The 13,232-nt window shown below is 32.9% G+C and overlaps 2 pseudogenes; one reads left to right on the top strand and one right to left on the bottom strand.

Annotated features, from left to right (window-relative positions):
- Nucleotides 1-8,096: 8,096 nt before the first annotated feature.
- LOC120172945 lies at nucleotides 8,097-9,508 on the bottom strand (annotated as a pseudogene).
- An 838-nt stretch (nucleotides 9,509-10,346) lies between these two features.
- LOC120172916 lies at nucleotides 10,347-11,676 on the top strand (annotated as a pseudogene).
- Nucleotides 11,677-13,232: the final 1,556 nt, after the last annotated feature.

The following is a 13,232-nucleotide window of genomic DNA, read 5'->3' on the forward strand; positions in this document are numbered from 1 at the left end:
TGTATTATTTTTTTCTTAATGTGACCCTCCAACTTAGAAAGCAAATGCAAATGTGGTTCTTTGACCAATATTTTTTGTCGTTAACTGTTACAATATTAGCATGCTAGTTCATAGTGTTGACATGACGGTTCATGGTACTACATGACAATTCATATGTCATGTTTGAATTAGCAATTTAGCCAATATGTCATGTCATTTGCCATATTAATTTATCACCTTTGACTACCACATCAATACCGTAAATTATTAGGTCAACACCATAACGATAAACGAATAAATGTTAGTAAAAGACTATATTAAATTTATTTTTCTGAATTAGAGACAATATTAAAAGAAAAAATAATATAATAATTACATTGATTTTTTCAAAAAGTAAGGACCTAAATACCTTTGTACCTAATAAAAATTAAGATAAAGTATATAAATAATCCCTAAACTTTTAGAATATTTGTATTTTAGTCACTCAACTTTTAAAACTTACAATACAATAATTAAACTTTTAATTTATTTTCATTTTGATCTCTACCGTTAACTCCCATTAAATTTTGCTGACATGACACTTAACCCCGTTAACCCACCCCCTTCTTCTTCTCCATATTATTTCTTCTTCTTTTCCGGGTTACTTCTTCTTCTTCATCATCTTTTTCCCACCCCTCCAAACACTGCTCAAACGAGACTTCACTCCCACACTCAAATCCATCAACCAACTCTTCTTCTTTTAAAACGCAAACAAATTCCGTGGCAATATTAGGCTTTGTTCCTTGCTTGCAATTTTGACCTACAGTAACATTGAATGTCAATGGAAGTTAGCAGAAATGACAAATATATACTTAAATAAATTCAATTTTTTGGCTAAGATTTGACTGAATTCAGACTGGCTTGATATTGAAGAATTGCAGTAGTGTGTGTGTGCAGCTTATTGTGTTGTTGCCAAAGATGCTGTTGGAAAGCCGATACAGCGGTGACCAAAAGTCTCAATAAGGAGTTTGGTAAGTTCATATCCATGCAACTAATGGAAAGTTAATCTTTTTTTGTTTCTTTGAATCAGTTTGCACAAATATAACTTAAGACGAAGCACTGTGTTTCGCAGGCCAGTTATGAAGGAGCACATGAAGTATATCATCGAACATGCAGAAGAAATCGACAAGCTATTAAAGGTCAAAGCTCAAGTTTCGGAAGTTAAAAGGATAATGTTGGAGAATATCGACAAGGTAAAGTACTTTTGATGTTCTGTCTCTGACATTTGCATTCTTTTGCATCGGTTGTTCTTTAGACATGACTATAATGGTGCTATGGTTGGTTATGTTACATTTTGCATTCACGGATCAACCATCAACGCTCGAAATGTACTGTTCGAGTGTCATTTTTAATCAAGATCATGTCTAGTAGGAAACCAGTGAAAAAAAAAAGCTGTGTTTATATGACAATTTGATTCTGCATCGCGGGCAATTGATAGAGGAGAGATCCTAATGACCCTCGCTGACAAAATCGAGAATCTGCGTTTTAAAAGAAGAGGAGTTGGTTGATGGATTTGAGTGTGGGAGTCAAGTCTCGTTTGAGCAGTTTTTGGAGAGATGAGATTTTAGAGGAGGAGGAAGAAGAAGAAGAAAAGAAGAAGAAATAATATGAAGAAGAAGAAGGTGTGGGTTAACGGGCTTAAGAGCCGTGTAGCAAAATTTAACGGGAATTAACGGTAGGGATCAAAATGAAAATGAAATAAAAGTTTGATGAATGTATTGTAAGTTTTAAAAGTTAAGTAACCAAAATGCAAGAGACTTAAAAGTTTGGGGACTATTTGTACTTTACCCTACAAATTATAACAAAAAGTAAAACAATACACAGAATATTGTGTCAAATCTAAAACTAGTTGTACAAGTGCAACAAGAACCCCCCCCCCCCCCATTAAGGACCATTAAGTCTCCAAAAGTCCAAACGAAAACTCCCACCCAATTTTTTGTCATTCAAGAACTACTTTCAATAAACTAATGATGAATTAATTGATTTATGTGATTAAAAAATTATTGGTATATTTAAGTTTAAATATTTCATATCAAAAGATTAATAATTATTTTTAAAATTTTATATTTATCTCATATTAATAAAAAAATTAATAAATCTCATAATAAATTACTCTACTTATTTTGAAAAAGAGCTATCAGTTTTGTCGACTTTAAAGCACGTGAAATTATCACAAGGGATACGGAAGCGGCAGGTGGAAGGCCAAACCTACAAGCAAATCAGGAAGAGATTGGATTTATGTATTTACCATACAATTTCTTCTTAAAAACCCCACATGTTGCACGTGTTTAAACTGAAAAAAAAATCTTCCATAAACTGTGGATAAAATATATCTTCCGTCATGTAATTATTATTACATTACAAATAGGTCACTTTTTTCCTAAAAATTATAATTTAGTTATTAAATTGAAACATTATTATAGAAAATCATTAATTATTAAATATTAGACATAATAATGGCGTGACATAGTATAATAACAATTTTAATTCCTAAAATCTTTACATTTTATCAATTTTTAATTAAAAAATAATTAATTTAACAATTCATATTTATAAATTCTATCGATTTAGTCTTTCTTCTTCAAGTTTTATTTTCTTCTACCGTAAATGCTACATCACTTATCTGGTATAATAATAATTTAAGAATTGCTACTTTACGATAGAATGTAAATATTGAATATGGATGATTCTAATTTGATAGCATCTAAAAAAAATTAAATTGATAATTTTTTTTAAATATGAATGACTAGATTTATAGAATTATTTGAAATTAGGATAATCTTGATAAATATATATAAATTTTACGGACTAAAATTATTATTATATCATATCACTTTGAAAATATGTTTAAATTTTTGTAAACTACATAAGATGTCATTGAACTTTAGGCGGTGTATTGTTTATACCATTAAACTTTCTATTTTTCCAAACATTAAACTTTGATTTTGACTTTAATTATGTTATTGGGCATTTAAATTTTAATGAAACAATGACATGAACGAATCTTTCCATCGTTTTGATGACGTGTACAAAATAACACCATTTGGGCGCGACTATTTATGTCTAAAACAACGTCATTTAGGCACTGGACTTCAAAGGTGTATTGATTGTGCCACTAAATTTTAAAAAGATATAGTTTTTGGCACTAAACTTTATTGATCATCGTTGGTAGCCAACTGTCATCCATCATCGGTAGTCTTTTGCAACAAGATCAGTATCAAAACGTTCGTGTTGGGATATTGTTAAGAGGCTCAATTGACAACCGAAAAAGTGCAAAGGAGTTTAATTGATAGAATTGAATTTAGGGAGTAAGGAGAACAAAAAGATAAGACAATTTGGCACAAGGATTTAAAGTGGTTCGACTTATCAACCAAGTCTACATCCACTACCTTAGCTCCTCACTAAGGATTTTCTAACAAATTCTTTAATTTGTTCTTTCTTTTTCAAGGATAAAGAGATAACCTTTACAACTCCCTATCTTTTCAATGACTAAGATAGAACCAAAAACACTTTACAAGGAAAAAGATTGTAAACAAATAAAACCTCTAAAAAGGAAGGTGTTTACAAATTAAAAGCTCACAAGAACAAAATATTTACAAGAGAATTGGAATAAATAGTGAAAAGCTCTTCTCTTGTGTTTGATTGCTTGGATATGTGTTCTAACCCTTCTTCAAGTGTCCTTAACTTGTATTTATGTGTTGGAATATTGTTCTAGCCGTTGGAGGTGGTTTGGAGCCGTTGGGGATCAATTTTCGTACAAAATAAAGCTACCCGGACCAAGGGATATCAGTTCTCCTAAAGGGAGTATCAGTACTACCTTTGTTATATTTAAATCAACTTGTCGTTACTAGTCGTTGAGGCCTGATGGTATCGATATTATGCCTATGGTATCGATACTATGCCTATGGTATCGATACTACTATACAGAGTAGTATCGGTACCATTTTTGCATTCTGGAATTTGAGCAAAGTTGGTAGTATCGGTACTACTTAGTGAGTATCGATACTTCCCTTAACTTTGGTATCGGTACCATATGAACATCATCGATACTGTAAGAACAGTATCAATACTTCTTGTTCAGAAAACGTTTTGTGCTCAATTCCAAGCTTTAAGGACTTTGAATTATTTTTGAAAAACTTTGAACAAATTTAATTCAAATCCAAAAACATTTTGCCTTAAATTGTTATATCAAAATATAGTTCAACAGTTCAAATTTCACTTTTCTTTCTTCTCTTAGGATTGATTTTTCAATAACTCACACAAAATAAACAAAATTCCATTTAAAGGTTCAACATATTAACACTTCGATCTCCTTAAATGATCATCCGATGAGATTATTTTTTAGATATATTGTTTGTCTTCTCAAAATAATGATTCTTACCGTTCAGATTTTCAAACAATCACTACAACTCCTCATATTGAAGAAAGCCGCAACCCCTAAAAATGAGGGATTTTTTGTTTAATTTAATCAAATTTGAGTGTTCTCGTGAAAAATAAATCCTAGAAAAAGAAAGAGAAGTGAAATATGAACGCTTTTTTGTACCAGTCTTGTGACGAAATATGATTCGACGATGAGTAAATATTGACTATCGACGATGATCAAAAAAGTGAAAAAGCGGTTTGTTTAAAAGCTTAGTGGCAAAATTGATACACTCCTAAAATTTAATGCCTAAAATACTATCGTATTAGGCATCAATAACTGCACCAAAACAATGTCATATTGTTCATGTCATCACACTATTTAGATTTTAACATCTCAACAATATAATTGAACTGAAAATCAGAGATTGTTACTATAATTAGAGAAATTAAATTTTTAGAAATATAAATGATATATCACCTAAAGTTCAATGATATTTAGTATAATCTACCCTTTAAATTTTAATGATAAATGAAATATTTATAATAATATTTTAATTTAGATTTGCTTTCAAAACATCGGTGCCCACCCCAACGCAATCTCACATACACACTCTCCCCTTTATATTGTCTCATTTTCTTCTTCAACCTTCCCCTATCTAATGTTATAATTTTCTTCCTCATCAGGGAAAAAAGCTAACAGAAAAAACAATTTTCTTCGTTCATTATCCTCATCATATAGTATATAAATATATATATGAAGCTGAGACGAAACTGCAACTTGGAACTCCGGCTCCTTCCTTCTAGTTTTTCCGGCCACCGTCGAGACATGTATGCACTTCCCTTTCCATGGTGTTGGTATACTTGGGTGCAATGAATAATATTATCTGCGACTCACTTTGTTTTTAATGAAGGGTGGAAGGGAGCAGCGAAAGCCCAGAGAATCAACACCAACAGCTTACGATTTTCTACAATGGAAGAGTTTGCGTTTGTGATGTTACAGAGCTGCAGGTACTTCATTTTTAGGTTAATTTGGAACGAATCGAATTCATAAAATTTTAAAAAGTTAAAACGGATTATTAATAAAAAAAATATTTAAAAAAACGACTGCCATCACTAATTCCCTTCGTTCATTTAATATATTATGGTTTATTTTGGTTAATGATAAAGTTTTTGCAGGCAAGAGCCATTCTGATGATTGCGAACCGAGAAACGGCTCTGGCGTCGGGATGGGAACCGGTTTCACCAATGTTCCAATCTCCGATAAAAAGCTCGAGTACCGGACTTCCCACCGGCATGAAGAGATCGCTTCAACGGTTCCTCCTAAAACGAAAGAATCGGATCCAAGCTACGTCTCCTTACCATTAATACTTGGTGCAATAGAAATAAATAATGTCTTTTTTGGCTAGCAATTACTACTTGTAATGATTTCATCGAAGGAGATTGTACATAGAGTTAGGACAAATGCAAAATTGTATGTTGAATGGATAAATTTGAGTTTAAATATCATCAACTTAAATTTATAAAATTTTAGAAGAATAAAAATATATTTTTAACAGAAATAAAAATAAAATTTATAATAATTTTAAATTTTAAGGAACGACTATTACTACATCGATCTATCCTGCATAGAGGCTTTCTTTTGTAAACGTTGTATAAAATATTGTAATAGCCAGCGTCAAGACCAAGACCATATGAAATTTTTAATTTGTTGATTAATTTTTCTAGAGTTTGGATCTCTACTGTTCCCATGAGTTCCAAATGCGACTTCGGTAAATTGCTGAGTTTTAGTGTTAACCAAATTATTCAAGCAGAATTAAAAGCTTATTTATTGATATTTTGACTTTTTCTATTTTGATAGGAATATTTCAATTTTATTTTTTGTCAAGATAATTCCGGGAATTGGGTATCATATAGTCACTATTGATATTTAATCATGTTTTTAAATCAACATCTCAAATTCCATTATTAAAATTTTAATAATAAAATTTTAAATCTCGATATTGTAAATAAAACAAATGGATTTGAAAGATTATATTTATAATGAATATTTACAATACTTGATCTGATTAAACAATCGATAAATTATATACAGAAAATTATAAAAAATAATTAAAAAAGATTCCAAAAACTTTTCTTCTCCCAAATCCAAGGAGTTTTAACCCCAATAATCATAGGCCTATTTAAGCCAAGGCTTAAGCACTTGGAATTGGGCTCATCACTCTTTGCATTGGGACAGACCTCTTATTTATACACCCTAGTTAATCCACTTTTATTTCCTTATTATATTGGGAAGAGAGAGATAGAGAGAGAGGGAATATATTCCATGATGTTCAGGTGGCAGGGAAAGGCCGATAGCCTCACCGAGACGACAGAGGCTAAAGCACTGAACCGACCCCCACAATGACATGAACAAGCAGCAACTTCTTTTTATGCTTAAATCATGGTGAAGCGGCAAGCTACCACTGAAACCCTAGACCTCCTCGACGGTCCAGTTCAATGAGTAACCCCCAAAAAAATAACTACAAATATTAAGTTCTAAGTCCACATTACGGGTCTTATTAATAAAATTAATGATATTTATTAATGATATTTATAATTTTATAAATTGTTAATAAATTGTTAATAAAATTAATGATATTTATTAATTTCATAAAAAATATTATTATTGAATTACTTAAAATATACTCCTTAAAATATAATATAATGCTCTTATTTTAATATTATAATTTTTAAAAATTTAATAATATTATTATTTTAATAAGTAATTAATATCATTAATAATATTTTTATTATTATTTTAATAAATAATTAATATAATTTATAATAATTTTATTTTAATTAGAATATGATAATCTTAATATTTTTATTTATAAAAATTGTAAATATAATATTTTAATAATAACTATTGACATAAATAATATTAAATAAATTATTATAATATTTTAAATATATTATTATTATTTTGTTAATAAATAATATTATTTATTGCATTTGATATTTATAATAAATAATTTAAAAAATTTACCAATTAGTGGAAAATGAATTATACAACATCGTAAAATGATTTCCAAAAATGATTTCTAAGAAATATAATTCATTTTTACAAAATTCATTTTCAAGAATTTATATTTCGTGAAACAAACAGAACTACATTTGCTCTTGAAATAAATTTCAAATGCATCAAGTATAGAGGGGACTGATAGCACAATAGACCAAGATTCAGTTACAAAGACTAGGGGTGAATATTCAGTAGAGTTTAACTGAACGAAGATAATCGAATTAATAAAATAAAATAAATACTATTTTATCATTTACTTTTTAAAATAAAATAGAATGAAACTTTATTAATCCCTACAAATGTCTATATTTTCCCCCTGCAACAAATCTGAAATATGCAGTTGAATTAAACATCAGATCCGACACACTTTTGCTTCTATCTTTATACAAAAAGCTGCCACAGGTGAACCGGCAATCAGAGATGGAGATTTGTCGTTGTATGATACCATCATTAGATACACATAGCCCTTGTGCAAACACACTTTTTGGCCTCCCTTATCCTATGTTCATTCACCTCAACTACTACTTGTAAATGTCATCTCTTTCTCTGCAACTCTGCCCAGTTTCACCAACTTGGTGGGTGTACCCTTAAGGCTCTCTGCATTTTCGCCATCCAGAAAATGACCCATCAAAACACACCATTAGATTAGTGGAGTTGTTTACAGAAAAGAAAACATGTTTAAAACAACAATACAAGTTACAATGATCAAGTGTGGTGATGGTGGGTGTTGGGAAGGAGCAGATGAACTGGTTCTTCCATTGTACAAAGATGTGTTCTTGTTCTTGTTATTGTTATTTCCCTTGAGATCATAAGGTTGTTGTGGGGGACATGTTACATTGTCAACCGTGCCTTGTTTGTCCAAGCAAGTTCGAGTTTGTAGATATGTTGAGATGTTGTGGCTTGTGCATAGCCCATTGTTGCCTCTAACATCAAGCCTTTCGCCTAGTCTATTGATGAAGTCCTGTGAGAATGGTAGTTCCCCGGTTAGCTTGTTGTGGCTGAGGTTAAGCTGGTCTAGATTTGGGAGGTACCCCAGATTTGAAGGGATTGTGCCCTTGAGACTATTGTTGTCTAACGAAAGGGCTGTGAGGTTGTTCAATGAAGACAAGGAGTTTGGTATTTTGCCCGTCAACCCACATCTCGAGAAGCTGAATAGGTAAGTTTCTTGAGGGATCCCAGAAATAAGGGAATCAATGAATTTATAGGGTTGGAATCAAATATTAAGTACTGTAAGTGCTCTAAGCCTGAGAGAGTTTCAGGGAGTGGACCATTTATGGAGTTCTGGCTCAAATCAAGCAAAACCAACCTGTTTAGCTTCCCTAGCTGTGATGGAATCTTGCCATTGAGCCTGTTTGAGGAAAAATCAAGCTTTTGAAGAAGATGAAGCTGACCTAAACCAAATGGCACCACCCCTTCAAGGTCATTGGAGCTCAAGTCCAAAATGGCTAAACTCTTTAACCTTCCAAGTTCTTGTGGGATTTCGCCACTAAGGTTATTGTAACTCAGGTCAAGTTGCTCCAAGTTGACTAACCCACCGAGTTCACCAGGGATGTTCCCTTGTAGATTGTTCTGTGACAAGATCAAGACCCTTAGCTTTGAAAGAATCCCCAAGCTTGAAGGAACATCACCGGATAGAAACGGATTTGATTGAAGTGAAAGATGCTCCAAGGAAGACAGCGCACCAAACAACGTGGGAGAAAGCACAACCGTTGATGTCAAAAAACAGTTGAAAATAGAGAGGGATTTGAGGTAAGGTATTTTGAGCAAAGAATCCGATATCTTCGCAGCAGGTTGGCACGGCGGGGAGGCAACTTCAGGGCCGATATGAATAGTTGTAACGTGAAAAATCGGTGGATCTTGATCTTGACCGACCTGGCACTCGATTCCAGGCCATGGCGTGTTGGTGCATGGCTCAGGGTGCAGTTCAGACCAACCAGGTTCGTCTACAAGTGAAGCCATGACATCAAACAGTCCCAGAAGCTCACTTTCTTCCATCAACAAATCATTCTCTGCAATCACTCCACATGATAGAACAAGGAACCCAACAAGGAAAACATGAAGAGAAGCCATGAGAGGACAAGCTCAAACTCAAAGCAACAAACAACACACACATATAAGCATTCAGAAATTTCGACTGTAGTAAAGGAATATCTACCAGTTTATTGCTTCAAGCCTTCAACCCCTCACTTAGTGTGTCAGAGGAGAAAAAGGCTGCTAGATGGTGTTGATGATTTGTTGCATACGAGAGGAGAACGACAGTGAGTATAAGAGGAACAAAATATATATACATCAAACAGGAAAAGGCAATATTTATAGAAAAAAAGTGCAAGGGTTGTAGAAGTTTTAAGCATGATTTGACATGGCTTTTCCTCAGTTTGATGATGAAGCTGACCCAACATAGCATTGCTTTTGCAGATGAAACAGATTCCCTCACTGTTGCTCTATCTGTGTGTATGTACACTGTGGGATTGGCTGCACGCCACCCTACATGTTTTTGTTTCCTTCATATAGATTGTGGAACATCTAAATATACATACAATTGTTCGAACCTACGGCCAGGAGAAAATCCCTTCCCTTTTATCACGTAAGACATTGATGAATTTTTCAATTTAGGAAATTTTTAACATTATTGATGATTAAAATTAAAGAATAAAACTAACAATATTTAGAAGATTAAATTATGAAAAATAGAAGTACATGAACTAAATCTCTATGTTGAATATAAGATGGAGGATTAAAACCATAATTGACTAAAATAAATTGTCATTTACATTGAGCAAATGATCAATGGGTTTGTTTATTGAATCCCAAAGCATGCTCGACCCAGCCCACTCGGCCCTAGTTCATTTCTCCTGTTGAACAGACTGTGAAGACACCTTATCCACAAAAATGAGTAAATCAAGTTCCAACACTTAAAGGAAGCTTGAACAATGCACAAGGAGATGTTGGCTTCTTCTCTACAAACGCTCCCATATCCACTGCCAACCACAGCAACTTGTTCATCAGAATCTTCATGTAGAACTTCATTTTCCACAAGGAGGAGCAATTGTCTTTGCTTCATCTGCTGCAATGTCTTCTTTACTCCAATTTTCAAACCCCATTTCTCATCTATGTTCTGCCATCGCCCTACAACCACAACAAGTGGAACTCGATCAAGATGAAGATAGACTCGTTCATCTGTTCCTGGAAACTTCACCATCGGTTGTGTTTATTGAAGACCTTGAGTTAGCTAAAATCCCAAAGAGTTCTTCCAAGGAAGATACGGTTTCCCAGGATGACGATGCAAAAGTTCAAGGGACGGGTTCTGGCTTCATCTGGGACAATTTTGGTCATATTGTGAGCATTGTCCTCTGTTCTTTTTCAGTAATTGATTTGTAATTTATACTTTAGCTATAGATACCGACAGTTATAGTTGGTTACCTTCTGGTTTATTGATTTGCATATAATGTAACAGGTTATTAATTACCATGTTGTGGATAAATTGGCTACCGATCAAACTGGGTTGCAACGATATAAGGTGTTTCTGGTTGATGCCAGAGGGACTAGCTTTTACAAAAAAGGGAAACTTGTTGGCATTGATCCAGCCTATGATTTAGCTGTTTTAAAGGTATTTTCATGATCAATTCTAAGGGTGCTTGCTTTTCTTTTTTTCTGTATGAACAATTGAATTAGTTTTGCTACATGCTTTGGAATAATTTCCACCTGCAGGTTGATGTTGAGGGCTATGAACTAAAACCAGCTGTGATCGGCACTTCTTGGGACGTGCGTGTCGGACAGAGCTGTTTCGCCATCGGAAATCCCTTCGGATACGAGAATACTTTAACGACGGGTAAATAACTGTTTAATAACTGAATTACACATGGGCGCCGATCTGATATGACCTAGAGAAGTCATGCTGCCTTACCAGTTGACGAGTGGTGACATGAATTGTTATTTGCAGGCGGTTAGTGGATTAGGCAGAGAGATACCTTCCCCAAATGGCAGGGCTATTAGAGGAGCAATTCAAACAGATGCTTCCGTTAATTCAGATAAACATTAGATGGATTTCATTTGTAAGCTGACATCCATGAAAGCTGTCTCAGTTGCAGACCTTCCATATTACTGTCGTATTGAAGATGATCAGTTGTGATACAATACACCCTATATGTCCGTGCAGGCAACTCCGGTGGGCCGTTGATAGATTCATACGGTCATGTCATCGGTGTTAATACCGCAACTTTCACTCGAAAAGGTAAGGAGATCACATGATTAGTCCTTTTGGTACAAAGAAAAGTGATGCAGCGTCTTTGTTTTCCTTTTCTGCAAAAAAATGGTTGATCCTATTATACGATCTTGCAGGGACAGGAATGTCCTCCGGAGTGAACTTCGCGATACCGATCGACACAGTCGTGCAAACGGTACCATACCTTATTGTATATGGAACCCCATATAGCAACATGTTTTGACACAATATAATCTACGTTACGATGACTCTTCATTTTCATTGAAGTATCTATGTATGTTGCCTATGTCAAGACTCTAATTTTACGAAAATCATTTTATTATTTATATATGGATACATGTTTGTTGCTCATTGTTTGTTTAGGGGACATGAGGGAGACAAATGATTGCAGAATCCTGGGTGGTTATGTGATTATTTATAAAACAAAAGGGAGCATGTTGTATATAATATTGTTGCATGAACCCTAATTGTTGGACTCTGAAGCCTAGGACATACATTATTAGGTTAATTCATTGTTTGGACATTATTGTTTAAACACGTGCTTAGCTGGACTTTAATTATAGTTTCTTTTAAATTAATTAATTATACTTTTTGCCAAAAAATTGGGTGGAACACTTGTTGGGAAAGGCTTGGTTGTTCTCTGCTCATCACTGTGCCGTGCTTTTTTCATTACAATCATTAAGATTAGTTTTGTCTCCGACAAGATGATTTTTTAAAATAATAATAATAACAGATCATTTTAATTTATAATATGGAGAAAGAACAGTTTATACCGTCTAAAATCTAAAGTAAATTCATTGAATTTATTAATCATTTATCTTAAAATCATCGAATAATAAAAGATAATCGTTAAGTAATAAAAATACGACTAAAAAAATAATCAAACAACTTATAAATAATATGAACACCTCAACGATGAGGACCATTACTTTAAATAATATAAATTTAAAATTCCAAAACACTAGACATATAATTACAAATTATTTTAAAATTTAAAGGTTAATTATTTAAAATAAAATATTATTTATATTATTTTATATACTTTTATATAATTTTTTGGATAAATTATACCATTGACCACCTAACTATTTAGTTTTTTTTACTTTTATCACCGATCTTTCAATTTTGTCAATCCGACCACCTACCTATTTAATTATATTCAATTAAGCCACTTGTCATTAATATTAACGGAAGTGTTTGACGTGATAGTTAATAAAATTGGTATAATATACATTTAGTCCTTGATATTTACACAATTTATTAATTTAGTCCTAATTCTAAATTAATTCAATAAAATTAATCTTCCAATCAGATGGTGACACTTGTCACCACTTAATTAGATTATATTTTAATTTTAATTTAATATATTTTAACTCTAACCGGCTGGGATCGAACTTACACCTAATAGGAGGGATATATGGTAGACTATCCCTAATCTAAAGGTAGTTCTGCAATCTCACATGTCCTGCAATACTAATCAACACATTATAAGCAGGGTCGGGGCAAAGACGTTGGAGGCTTTGTGCAAATTCTTAAAAAGCGATCCTTAAATCTCAATTTTTTTTAAAGAAT

The sequence above is a fragment of the Hibiscus syriacus genome, unplaced genomic scaffold, assembly GCF_006381635.1.
Source record: "Hibiscus syriacus cultivar Baekdansim isolate YM2019G1 unplaced genomic scaffold, ASM638163v2 tig00111917_pilon, whole genome shotgun sequence".
NCBI lineage: Eukaryota > Viridiplantae > Streptophyta > Magnoliopsida > Malvales > Malvaceae > Hibiscus > Hibiscus syriacus.